The 13,262-nt window shown below is 42.9% G+C and overlaps 1 long non-coding RNA gene across 7 annotated transcripts in view; it reads left to right on the plus strand.

The window, feature by feature from the left end:
* The window catches only part of LOC147262647 (uncharacterized), a 234,429-nt gene that overhangs the window by 181,186 nt on the left and 39,981 nt on the right, over nt 1–13,262 (plus strand). Inside the window, exon 8 of one of the 7 annotated variants that reach the window (XR_015112453.1) lies at nt 9,366–9,501. The exons of the other annotated variants lie outside the window; for them this stretch is intronic. This is a non-coding gene — a long non-coding RNA (uncharacterized LOC147262647). Of the gene's footprint in view, nt 1–9,365; nt 9,502–13,262 lie in introns of those variants that run through there. 7 annotated transcript variants of the gene reach the window in all.

Here is a 13,262-nt window from a genome sequence, read left to right on the forward strand (position 1 = left end):
CCTACAGAATTCTGTAGGAAACCAAAGTGTGAAATAACTGCAAACATGTTTGATATTTTAGATTCTTCCAAATCGCCTCCCTTTGCTTTCATCACTTCTCTGCTCACTCTTGGCGTTCTCTCTCTGAGCTTCACGAGGTCGTCTCCTGAAACGGTTCTACGGACTTGAGGGGTTCCAGGGGCGCCGAGCACTTGTTGGCCCTTTGGCCTTCGCTCTGCGGTCCATCTCATCCCAAACATCCGGATTGGGTTCACTGGAGGCCGGGTCATCAGGCACAGTCCTCCGTCCCTCTCCCTCTTGGTCAAGTGGCCCTGACAGCCCGGAGGTGTGTTTGTGGTCGTCGCCCTGTTGAAAATTGATGACGGTCCAAACTAAACGCAAACCGGATGGGATGGCAGGACGCTGCAGTAGCCACGCTGGATTAGTGTACCTTCAGTTTTGAATAAATTCCCCACCAGTGTCAGCAGCAAAGCCACCCCCCCCACACACACACACACACGCACACACCATCACACGTCCTCCTCCTCCATGCTTCGCGGTGGGAACCATGCATGTAGAGACCATCCCTTCACCTTTTCTGCATCACACCAAGACACGGCGGGTGGAACCAAAGATCTCACATGTGAACTCATCAGACCAAAGTCCAGATGTCCACTGGTCTGTTGTCCATTCCTTGTGTTTCTTGGCCCAAACAAATGTCTTCTACTTGTTGCTTTTCCTTAGTTGTGGTTTCTCAGCAGCTGTTGGACCATAAAGGCCTGAGACGTGTCTGCTACGAGAACTCTGAGTGGCATTTATCTGGGTTCTAGTCTGAGGTTCTGTTAACTTGTGATTTCTGAGGCTGGTGGCTGGGATGAACCCATCCACAGCAGCAGAGGAGACTCTTGGTCTTCCTACCTCGGGGCCGCGACTGCGCTTTGGGACGCATTCAAAGTTTGTGCAGTTTTCTGGACTGACTGACCTTCAGTTCTTGGAGTCATGATGGACGGAGGTTTCTCTTCACTGGGCTGATTGGTTCTTGCCATAGCTTGAATTCTACCAGTGGTCAAACAGAGCTGTCAGCTGTGTAGCAACCTGACTTCTGCTCAACACCACTGATGCTCCCGACCCCATGAAGGCGAGAAATTCCACAAACGAACCCTGACGAGGCGAACCTGAGAAGCGAAACCATTTCAGGTGACGACATCATCAAGCTCGTTGGGAGAAGGGCGAGGGTTGGCAGCGCCGGCGACGAAGCAGAGGGAGGCGACTTTGAGGAATCTGAAATCTAAAACAGATTTTGTTGAGTTTGTTTTCTTTGCTACACAGTTCCATGTGCCTTGCTTCATGTATTTGACATCTTCAGTATGTATCTACAGTGTAGAAAGTAGTAAAATAAAGAAAAAACATTGAATGAGAAGGTGTGTCCAAACTTTTGACTGGTCGTGTGTGTGTGCGTGTGTGTGTGTCGTGTGAGTATTGGAATTAAGAAATTATTAGTTGGCGGGAGCTCGATAAGATAACTTGACGTTTTACCTAAGGCCTGTACAACACTTGTTGCGTTGTAACAACATTACAGGATCCGGTTGTGTTGCTCATGAATATTCAGTGATCACTGTGAGCATCAGTCAGGTGTCTCTACTGAAGTACAACACAAACTCTCACCTCCAGCGCAGCCGAAGACATTCTACACAGAGATAAATCACTGTCACAATGTGTGCTTTTTTCCTGATATGCTGCAGGCAAATGCAATCAGATTTCATGCGTCACACATGGTGCATTGCACGGAAAATAGTTGTTTCTGAGTTGGATGCGTGGTGGTTCATCAGCTTTCTCAAACTGCAGTCAGAGTGTGTAGCCTGCAGCTCCTCACCCAGCAGCTCGCTGCCGCTGCTGCAGCAGTAAAGGTGGACGAACAATGACAAGGAGAGGAAATCAAGACATCTACAGACATGGGATCGATCCACAGACGGATTCAGGTTGATTATGAACAACATCTGAAGGATAACGTGATTCACTGGCTGAAGTGATAAATAAGGAAATTTTTTAAAAGATGGGGCGGCACGACTCGGAGATGGAGTGGCCGTCTACCAACGGAAGGGTCGCTGATTCGATCCTGACTTTCCCCAGTGACTCTGTTGGAGTGTCCTTGAGCAAGATACTGAGCCCCTAATTGCTCCTGAAAAACTCTGCCTCTCGCCCAATGTCGATAGGCTCCAGCCCCCCCCCTCCACGATCCTTAGCAGACAAGCAGTATAGAAAATGGAAGGATGGATGGATGGATTTTAAAAAGGTGATGTCAGTTACCACCAATAAGCCCCGTGACTCCATGGGCTCTGAGGTTAATGGACTAAACCATTGTGCGTGAGAGAGGTTGGAACCTTCCATAACGTTAAAACACATCTATGATTTTGCATCTATAATTACACCATGTGGAGGAATGTGTCCACTTGTCCTTATGGGATATATTCAGAGAACTAATCAAGGTTGATTAGACACAAAAAATCTATAGCATTATGAATAATCCTTGAGAGGTGATTGATTCGTTAGAAAACTGTTAATTAGCCATCGGTGGGGTTTATGGGCCGGAACAGGACATCAATGGGTCAGAGGGATTGGGATTATCTCAATCTAATGAACCTGATATTGTAAGAGTACCATGAAGGAATTTCTACAAATCTGACACGTCAAGTTTTTGGATTCAAGAATGAACCGATTTGATTCCAATGGTCAAAGGTCAAAGTATTCCAGCTTGTGAACAGCTAACCTTCTTGAAGGGTATCCTAACAGTCGTATTTAAAGAATAATACTCAAGTGAAAACTCAATGAAGACATCAAATTCTTTCAGAGCTTTCACAGCAACATGGATGAGATGTAAACTGCTGGCCCGGGGCTTTCATTCATCAAGGTCACTGAATTGCTGCAGGCTCATTGGAGCAGTGACCCAATGAGAGGGCCTCTTGTTCTACGGGCCACACAAGTAGAAATGTGGTATTTGATGTAACCAGACCGCATCTTTTTATAGGCAGTCATTAAAATGGAGCTGACATAAGCTCGTCCTCTGCTGGGCACCTGATAAAAGCGGGACATTTGCCAAAAAATGTTACCATGCCCCTTGAAAAAAACAACCCTCCAACCCAATACTCACTGGCTGCACCACACAAGCACCATGGGAACCTGTTGCCATGGTTACAGCTGGCAACATCTCCGCTAGGGCCCTGGCAACTCACCACCCACCTCCAGCACCATCGTCAGTTCTCTCGTTTTCCCCTCCTTCAATCTGTCTTTTTTTGCGGTTTGCCATCTAAAGCCCCTCCCACTGCTGCCTCACCCCCCCTCCACACCCACCTCAGCTCTCCCTGAGCCCCCTCTGTCTCTCTGAGGTGTTTCACTGTAGTGTAGATTTCGGGAGCTGTTTTCCCTGAAGTCTCATTGGACTCATTAGTGTCCTTTACTGAGGCGCCGTCTGTGCCGAGCGCAGAGCAGAGCACACACACGCGCACACACTCACACTTGCCTGTGTGTCTTTGTGTTTGTATGTTTTAGAAGATGTGATTGGCACACGCACGCTACTGTGTGTCTCGTGCGCGCGAGCTCCACACGCAGGGACCCGAGCAGCCCATAATTACGGCAGCTTCAGGCTGATGCTGCCTATGTTTGATTACAGTGATCAAGGGCCAAGTTATGGAGACTAAAAGTGCCATCACTGAGTGTCAGAATGTGTGTGTGTGTGTGTGTGTGTGTTTGTGTGCAGCTGTTGAGACACAAGGTAACGCAAAATAGTTTTGTCAGGACTTCACATTAACTGGAGCAAACAAATTGTCAAGAGTTCAATCAGCAACAAGATGTTTTGACATGTTTTTGTAGACTTTGGTTATTTGATATTGTTGTCTTATTCTCACCGCCTGTGGGTCAAGCTTGTGTGTGTGCATAAGAGAGTTGTGGTGGGTGCCTTTGTGAGTGGAACTAGAAAAGCAGAACAAAGTAAAATATTTATGTCAGAAGTTCACATTAAGAGGAGCAAAGTAAACCAGAGGGACTCGGAACCCCCCTCTGTGTGAGTTATGAGCTTGAGAGAAGCTGCCTCTGCTAAATTCTGTGTTTTATTAAGCCAAATGTAACTCATCTCCTCAAGCTAAGGTGGGAAAATGAGTTTGGGATTTGAGCGTTGGACTGGTGGTGGTGGGTGTTTAGATCAGTGTGCCTGAGCGTTCAGTGCTGGCAAAGAGACAAGCTGAGCCTGTTTAGTGAGTGTTAGGGATAAGGGTAGATGTTGATTGACGGTCATTTATAAATGATGGTGCATAATGTAGGACATCCCCTCCAATGGCAGCGACTGGCTCAATAAAACATGAGGCCTCAGTCAGGGGGATGAAATATTAACAAGAGTAAGAAAGGATATAGGAGCAAACTCTCCCCGGAGGCTGGCTATGGATGTGTGGACATGTGCGTACTTGTTTGTGCGAGCATGTGTCAAACACTGGTCCTGGGTTAAACCGTGCAGCAGTCTCAGACCTGCTGGCTGAAGCTGGGCTGGGGCGCACCAGAGGATTCTCTTGATGGATTTTTAAAACAAGAAGGACCATAGACATAAAGACAGATTTAAAACAATTTTTTGCAAGAATGCACATCAGTGATGACCCAAGAACATTCACACTGCTCATCCTTCTGGCTGATAATCGGGATCTCATAGGAAGTGGTCAGACACAACGTCATCAAACGAACGTGGACAGTGGTGGACAGTCATCGTAAATTGGTTTCACTTGTGTGTGTCATGTTTTGAAAGCAGTAAAAGGACAAAATGTGGACGCTCATTCTGTCTTCAGTCATGACTTCACTTCCCGGTCAATTCCTGGGTGTTTTTGGTTCTGCTCAACACTGTCACTGCTGCTTTCTCACTACGGTATTTTGGGATTCAAGGTCAGGCAGAGGTAGTTTCAGGCACAAACATTTTGCATCTCAACCTCTTGCAGATTGGATGAGCCAACTGTCTTGAACTATTTATCTGAAGTCAGATCACGTAGGTCCAAAAGGGGACCTCGGACTTCTGCTCCCTTGGCCACATTTGCCAGCTCTGACAGAGGGATGCTGAGGCATTCCTAGACAAGCGTGGAGATGTGGTGCCTTCTCCTGGTCCAGCCTCCTTTCAGATGGACCGTACCTGTTAGCCAAACCACCTCATTAAGGTTCTTTCTACTTGAAAGTAGCAGCGACTCTCTTCTGAGTCCCTCATGGATGAGTCGCCCTTCCGGTAAAGTCAGCCACTTGTATTCACAATCTTGTTCTTGTGGTCCTGACTCCTATTTCAAGAACTTCTGGTTCAGCTCTTTTTGTCACAGCAGTGCCATAAAGCGAGAGCAGTACTGCTCCAATTCCCTGGCCTATCTCATGCTCCATTGTGCCTTCTCTTGAGAACAAAACCTTGAGATACCTGACCTCCTGACATGGGGTAAGGACCCATTCCTCACTTGGAGTGAGCAGTTCACTGTGCAAATCATCTGCTGAGATCCCCCTTAAGTCAGCAACGCCAACATGATCATCAAATAGATGCTGCTAACCTGAATGAGGAGTCGCACCATCCCCTTAATGGCTGCTCATCAATCTCATTACTTCCTCTTTGCATTTGACTCAGTGTAACAATTGCAATGCAAAAATAAAGGGAGTCAAAGGTATTTATTTGCTGCTCGAGTTGTGTTGTCTGCTGTTTGGCCAAATAGAGAGGCTAGAGAATGTTTGTGCTCAGGGAGCTTTTCCACATTCCGCTGCTTGTCAGAGCGATACCTCTCTGCCTCTAATGGGGGCACAAGAGACGAGAGGCCACATCTGCTTTCAAACCCAAATTAACTTCTGTCAACAAACCAGGGGGGAGAACTGGTGCCTCAGCCAGACGTGTCGTCACACACACAAGCACAGACAGTTCAGGGGTTGGCCATTATGAGTCACTTAAATCTGCTATTTTTAATCTTTGAAATCCAGCTAGCGCCTCATACTCCTCACTCCAGGCCAGTAGAGGGCAGCATATTGTAAATTTCCCTGGTGTGGGATCAATAAAGTTTTCTTATTCTTATATTACCTGGAAGTGAAGGGGACTTTTGAAAGGTAACATCTGGTCTACCATGTAGCTTTGTAGCCATTTGTTCTTTCACATGACAGCGTTTCCTGAGATGTATGATCCTGCCCTGAGGGAGTACAAAAAATTAGAATTTATACTCAGGGCATTGAACTTCATTTGACAAGTCCTCTTTGACAAGTTGGGATTGTCTTTTCTGTGGAATGACTGCCTGTTTGTCCCAACTATGCCAGTTTTGTCAAAGCACACACATGTGACTTTGGGCCAGCTGTGAGTGGTCACTGCATTTATACTGCACTTTTTTAGTCTTTTGGTAGCCAAGGCTCCTGGGACTATGAGAGCTTCAGGGTCTTCCTCAAGGATACCCCTACACAGCCTCGAAACCTCGAGATTACCAGGCGACCTTCTCTTCGTCCTGGAGCCACTGACTGATGTTCAGCTCCTGTTTCTATGGAACCCCTGTCCACCTCAGCCATCACACTACTCGGCTGCTCCATTTTGTGTGATCACTGTGGTTGGTAGAACATCCCGTTGATGTCTGACACAGCAAGCCTCCTCGTACGATAACCAAAAGTATAAATATTATTCTGCCTCTAACCCTCCGCTAAGTGGGCCTCTCGCCATGACCTTTACTAAAATATTTCCAGCCTCCTCCTTGACTCCAACTGCGCATTTGTGCCAGATGTGAAGAAATACCCTTGACGTTTTCCTGAGATATTGTGCACATAAGAGGTGACCTTTGACTACCAAAATCAGCTCATCTTTACGTCTCTGTGGACATTTGTGCCAAATTTTAAGATGTAACTGGGATATCACATTCAGGAGAATGAACAGACAGTGCGTACGTGCAAAAAAAAAAAAGCGACGGGCATCACCTGTTAAATTCTTTCTTGAGTCCCGGTCGACATTTGTGCCAAATATGAAGAAATGCTGTCCAAGCATTTCTAGATGTCGCGCTCACAAGAATGAGCTGGGCAGATGGATGAGCCAAAAATATCATGCATGAAAACTAAATGAGACAAGTTGATGTACCTCTCGAGGTAAAGGTGGTATCAAGACACATCTGGCCAATCTCAAACAAATTCTTTACCTTCCATTTTTACAAATGTTCATAAATCACTGCACTATTTTCCTTGGATGATGCCTGTGATCAAATGTACTCTGCAGAATAGAACACGTCTAATTTATCCTGGGTCCAAACATCACAACTAGATATTCTGAAACACTTATCTTACAGAAATAGCAGCATGTTGTGGTGCTGCATAGACACCAGATCGTCTCCCCAGCCTGTTGGGTTTGTTATCAGAACTCTTCGGCCTCGCGTCTGTCTCCCTCTGTAAGTGCATGTGTCGCTTCATTCTTCAGCTGCATCTATTTTTCATGGAGGTAAATTGCATGGAGCCGTTGTGCGCTGAACTCTGCCTCGGTAATCCACAGAGATGACCTCTAATAACGCCGGCCCTCCAACCTCGCAGACACATCAACAACTTGAAACCTTAACACCAATACTCCCTCCATTAGTCTCGATATCGCTCGCCTTCGCTGCTCTTTGCTCTACATTTCTTTCTCTTTTCTCATTCTACCTCTTCCTGTTCATCTCTGAAACATTTGTTTTCTCTTTCTTCAATCACGCCAATCTCATGAGATTCCGTACAAACAGCGCGATTGTTAGGGGAGACTTTCATCGGGAAGAGATGGCATTTTTATGACACACACGAAAAAAAAAAACCTTTGTTGGACTTAGGGAGAGATAGTATTGACGTTCTTTCACTTGGTCGCGACAGACACCACAAAAGTAATGCTGGGAAACCTTAAAGTGAGACTTCACCCAGAATCGGTCATTTGTCTGCGGTTTATGATGTCTTGAATCCAACAAGGTTTTTATTTCTCCTTCATGACATCTCAGTGACTCCAGAATTCAGCAAAAACAACATCCTCGCACCACAAGGACCGGAAAACAGAATATTACGAACTACACAAATATCCGTGTAAAAATTCCAAGACATGCCATCCAGTATAATCCAAGTCAAGAATACTTCAAAAACACTGTACTCTGTAATTTATGGTTTTTGTTCATTTCATGATTTCAACTTGTTTTCATGGTAAATCTGATGCGCTCTCTGAGACTTCCCACTGACGCTTGTGTCTGACAGGAAGAGCAGTAGGAGCCACTGCAGAACCAGGAGAGTCTTGTGGGTTTAATGTTCTTTTTTTTATCATTTTAGATCCTTTGTCTCCATTGTTAAGCATTTTGAGCTGTATTTTTGTATGAAATATGCTATGTTCATAAAATTCCTCCTTGTAGTCCTCTGAGCTACAATCTAAGCTAAAACAGTACCAGTTCTGTGTGTGAGAGCTGAAATACGATGCACATCTCTCGTATGCTGGTCGGTGGTTGCTTTTCACCTTCTGCTTTGTTTTCCAGTTTTCTTTTCTTGCAGTTCGTTTCCTGCTCTTTTTTATTTCCTTCATTCCCAGTGTGCTTCCCAGTTTCCATCTGTTTTCTTTCCTTTATCCCCATTGCTTTCTGAATCCGTGTTGTCTTTTCCTTTCCTTTGTTTTCCCATCTTTACCTCCAACGGTCTTTGTTGTACATCTATCTTTCCTCTCCTTGATGTTCTCTTCACTTGCCTCGCCTTCTGCCTCCTCTCCCCTCCCCTCCCCTCCCCCTCTATTCTGAATATTCAGTACAGTGCACTGTACTCTTGTACTGTACTGTACAGCATGTGTGTTACAGGTGTTGTTTTTGTTGGATGAGTAGAAAACTCTGCGAGTTCGCATCCTCTTTGATATGATGGGTGCCGAGGCTGCAGACAATAAACAGATGCGTCGATCGCCCGTGGCTCAATACACCAAACTCACACTCCTTTGCACTGTCGAGGCGGATGCAGTTTGGCCTCCGGCGCATCGTCCCATGACAGTGGCTCTGTATGGGTTGTGGGCTTTTTTTTTCCCTTCCTTTTGGGGTTTTTCAGTTTCATCGTCTTTGGGTTCGTAGGCCAGTTTTAATCTTTTTTACCATCCTTTTGTGTTTTTTCTCTTCTTTCTCTTGCGTCCTTTTTGAAGCTGGTATGTGTGTAACCCTGGCCAGCAAACATCATTCAAAGGAAATAGCCTGTGAAGTCACAAAATAATATATTGAAATTGCAGTCGGTTAACTACACTTTTATAGCAAACCAGAAATAACATGACATCCAACAAATTTAATTAATTTTGATTGTTTTGATTAGATCAAAAAGATCTGTTTCATTTTTATAGATGTAAAACTCTTGTGTTGTTTTAGTGTGGCTTGAAACCTTGCATGTTTCATTCATAGCGGAAGTATCATCTTATCTTCGACCTCCGAAGCTGAATGGAGTCTCTCCCTCAGCCTGGTGGGCGATGCTGAACCTCCCTCACTTTTATGAAGGATCTAGGATGATGACAACCTGAGATGTGCATGGATTTTCTACCCAACTACAATTCATTTTATTTGACAGGTTCATGGCACATGAATGAACATCAGAACATAAAAGAGTGCATGTGCCAGAGTTAGCAGGAGTGCTAATTAATTTATAGAGGTTTTATTTTAAATGACTTTATTTTTCTTATTTTCATGTACTGGATCACGTTTTATGCTTTCTTTTTGTTGTTGTTGTTGTGTTTTTATATATATACTATATATATATATATATATATATATATATATATATATATAGCCTACCAGTTTCTATTGAAAAAATCTCATTGCAAAAGCAGAATATATGTGCAAAAGAAACCCTTGAAATTTTAATTGAAAAGAAATCAAATTTTATGTGTAATTGAGGTGGGAAGTAATCAGTTAAGACTGTCACTCTTAAGGCTTTCAATAAGAACAAAATGCAGGAGAATGTGACAAACACATCCATCCTAAAATGTTCCTCCTAAAGGTAGATTAAAATCATCCAAAACATTATAAAAAAAAAAGCTTGTTAAGGCAGCAGATTATGGCACGTCCATCAATCTCCTGAAAACATCCTCACAATGTTGCAGTTAAAACTTGTCAGAATATTATTTATAATTCATAGCATCCATAATCATCCTTTAATTAAATGCTGAGAACATTTTCTTTGACATCATTAGAAGGTGTAGATAATGTGAGCTGATGCTGGGTGAGAACATCTCTACATTTAATAGCCTTGTGAGCTCAGACATCAGCTGATGGTGATTAAATAAAAGTGCCATTAGTTCCTCCAGAGCAAACAGACGACAGTTGTTTCTGCAGCGTTTCTCTTTTTTGTCTTGTTGCATTTTAACTCTCAAAACTGAAACAAGCTCATATTTATAAGAAAGATTCTGTCTACGTGTACACAGATGAACTAAATTGTCATTTGTTTTCAGCACACTTTGTTAGTTGGTGTAGCAGAGTGTAAACCAATAATGCAATAAAATGTAAATGGAAAAATATCATAATACAGTGAAATGATAGAGATCAGCTGCAGCAGAGAAGATAACCGAGAGAGGATGGGACGGGGGCAGTGAGATCGCTGCTCTGTGCAGCAGATAATCAGGATCGGGAATGGGCCTCTTTAATGGCTGTCAATTAAAAACTAATTAGAGGGTGTAAGCTCAGCTAGATCAGCTATCAGTCCATTTATCATCACACAGCTGTCTCACACACACATATACACACACACAGGCATGCACACTCATGGACATTGTTCTGAGTATTTTTCTGTTCTGTCTGTTTCTTCCTGTTTATCATTGGTGTGAATAACATCACCTATACACACGCACACGCAAACAGACAGACAATAACTACATATGGAGCTCATTCGGCAGCAAACCAGCTGTAATAGACACATTCCCTCCTCCATCTCTTTCATTTATGGGACAGAATTGCATGTGAATTGATGGCAAATTGAGGAATTTGACCCAAATGTATTTCAATCAATAGCTGTGAGCAGACAAATGAAAACACACGACCTGATGAAATTGCTGAAATTCAAATCAGTGAATGACTTGTAAGACATCAAGCAATTAGTGTGGAATAGATGTATATATCTCCAGCCGGCCAGCGTGTTGTTTTTTTAGCATACAAGTACACGGGGTCAGGAGACTTTTCATAGCGCCCCGACTGCTCACATGCAGGTGCCAGCTTCTTAAAAATAGATTATTTACACGCACTTTGACAGTCTTGTGGATCAACATGTGAACTCAACATCTGGCTTCCAGAGAGACACACGGGGTCTGAGGTATTTTTGTTAGCCAACCCAGAAGCTAGCATCTCCATGGACTCCCTTGACCGAAAGCCAATGAGATCGTGACATTGGATTTTGGATTATTATACATAATCAGTTCCCCATATGGTAAACTAAAGCTTCTGAGACACGTTTTGTTCAGCAAGTTGATTGTTATTCCACTTTCATGATTGTTCAAGCAAAAATGAAATTGCTAGAAGTAAATAGCTAATGTGATGCTAAAACCTTTATGCTATAACTGTTACACCACTGTGAACATTACATTATGAACGTTACACTATGACGGTTATGCTATAAATGCTATGCTATGAATGTTACAGCGTGGACGTTACACCATGAACATTACAGTGTGAACGTTTCACTATGAACATTATGCTATGGGCGTTACAGTGTGAATGTTACACTATGAACATTATGCTATGAGCGTTACAGTATGAATGTTATGCTATGAGCGTTACGCTATGAATATTGCGCTATGAACGTTACACCATGAACATTACAGTGTGAACGTTTCACTATGAACATTATGCTATGGGCGTTACAGTATGAACGTTACGCCATGAACATTACATTGTGAATGTTACACTATGAACATTATGCTATGAGCGTTACGCTATGAATGTTACACTATGAACATTATGCTATGGGCGTTACAGTGTGAATGTTACACTATGAACATTATGCTATGAGCGTTACAGTATGAATGTTATGCTATGAGCGTTACGCTATGAATGTTGCGCTATGAACGTTACACCATGAACATGACAGTGTGAACGTTTCACTATGAACATTATGCTATGGGCGTTACAGTATGAACGTTACGCCATGAACATTACAGTGTGAATGTTACACTATGAACATTATGCTATGAGCGTTACACTATGAATGTTACACTATGAACGTTATGCTATGAACGTTACGCTATGAATGTTACACCATGAACATTACAGAGTGAATGTGACACTATGAACATTATGCTATGAGCGTTACGCTATGAATGTTACACTATGAACGTTACGCTATGAATGTTGCGCTATGAACGTTACACCATGAACATTACAGAGTGAATGTGACACTATGATCGTTAGTGTGAACGTTACACCATGAACATTACATTGTGAACGTTACACCATGAACATTATGCTATGAGCGTTACAGTATGAATGTTACGCTATGAACGTTACGCTATTAATGCTACGCTCGGAATGTTTTACTATGAACATGATGCTCTTTATGTTATGCCATGGTTGTGATGCTAGCTTTGCACTTTTTGATGGTGTTCAATGTTCCCAACAACCTCTGTAGCCTTGTTAAGCCTCTTGTTAGCAACTCCCATTTATGAGACGTGAAAACTTGCAAAATTAAGCACTTTGCTATTCACTGATTTATTTTAAGCCATAGAACAAAAATGTAAGAATAGCTTAAGCTAGTTTTAACCAAAGGTTTTATTTCAGGTGTTTTAACATTAAACTAATTGACTTTGAGACGAGGAAGCTCAATGATAACGCCGTTAACTTTGCACGTGTTGAATTTGATCCGAGCAGAGAGAGGTATAGTTGCATTGGGAGCTGAATCTAATAATCCTGTACTTAATTGAAGTATTTTTTTATTTGGATTATTACATGGCCTTTCAGGTGAAGACTGTTGAATTGAGGCTTCTCTATGGACTTATAGTTTTAGCTATTTTAGCTGCATCACTTTTGATGCTGCAGCTCAATCAATGAGGTCAAAGATATTTTTTGACATGTGGAATCATCAGCTGATTTTTGATCAGAAAATTGCTTTTGCCCTCAATAGTCACAGGTGAACCTTTATCAGAGACATCTCTCCCTCTCTTTCTCTCTCTGTCTTTCTCTCCTTCTCTCTCTCTCTCATGGATTTTCTTATTTCAAAACCGTGTTAAAACTGATTTTGTTGTTTTCTTCAGACTAAAAAGAGCACAGTTTCTCTTAGTGATGAATCAGTGGAAAATGGCTGCTTATTATCTTGGAGAG

Source organism: Aulostomus chinensis, chromosome 4 (assembly GCF_037954235.1).
Source record: "Aulostomus chinensis isolate RoL2024-O1b breed Wild chromosome 4, RoL_Achi_v1.0, whole genome shotgun sequence".
NCBI classification, from domain to species: Eukaryota; Metazoa; Chordata; class Actinopteri; order Syngnathiformes; family Aulostomidae; genus Aulostomus; species Aulostomus chinensis.